We start from the raw sequence: 869 nt of genomic DNA, 5'->3' as shown, positions 1-869 counted from the left end.
CCAAACCCCGCCCCTCCGGAATTCCACTTCCCTTCTGCCCCTGCCTGGACCTCTGGGCTGGAACAGACACAGAGTTGGTCTGCTCCTGTCCTGTGGAGAAACTGAATCCTGAGTCATCCAGGAGCCACTGCACTCAGAGCAGGTGACACAGAGTCGGTCTGCTCCTGTCCTGTTGAGAAACTGAATCCTGAGTCATCCAGGAGCCACTGCACTCAGAGCAGCTGGAGCCACTGCACTCAGAGCAGCTGAAACTGAATCCTGAGTCATCGAGGACCCACTGCACTCAGAGCAGAAGGATTTCCAGATCCAAGAGGTGGCCTGAGTCCCAGGAGTTATTCCACCCAGGAGATTAGGAGCATAAGACCACAGAGACCTCTGGACTCTGAGGAGCTCTGCAATAAGCAAGATAACTGGAAATACAGACTCCAGTTTTACACAGTGAGAGCAGGTACCACTAGAGTTAACCAGATGGCGAAAGGCAAGCGCAAGAACATAAGCAACGGAAACCAAAGTTTCTTGGCATCATCAGTGCCCAATTCTCCCAATATAGCAAGCCCTGAACACCCCATCACACCTGAAAAGCAGGATTCAGAATTAAAATCACTTCTCATGATGATGATAGAGGATTATAAGAAGGAATTAAGTAACTCCCTTAAAGAAATACAGGAGAGTACAAGTAAACAGATAGAAGCCCTTAAAGAGGAATCACAGAAATCCCTTAAAGAAATGGAAGAAAACACAAAGAAGGAGTTAAACAAAAACATTCAGGACCTGAAACTAGAAATAGAAACAATAAAGAAAGTTCAAAGGGAGACAACCATGGAGATAGAAAACCTAAGAAAGAGATCAGGAGTCACAGACGCAAGCAT

This window comes from Grammomys surdaster, unplaced genomic scaffold (genome assembly GCF_004785775.1).
Source record: "Grammomys surdaster isolate TR1022 unplaced genomic scaffold, NIH_TR_1.0 201, whole genome shotgun sequence".
Taxonomy (NCBI): Eukaryota; Metazoa; Chordata; class Mammalia; order Rodentia; family Muridae; genus Grammomys; species Grammomys surdaster.
This window is presented reverse-complemented; position numbering follows the sequence as displayed.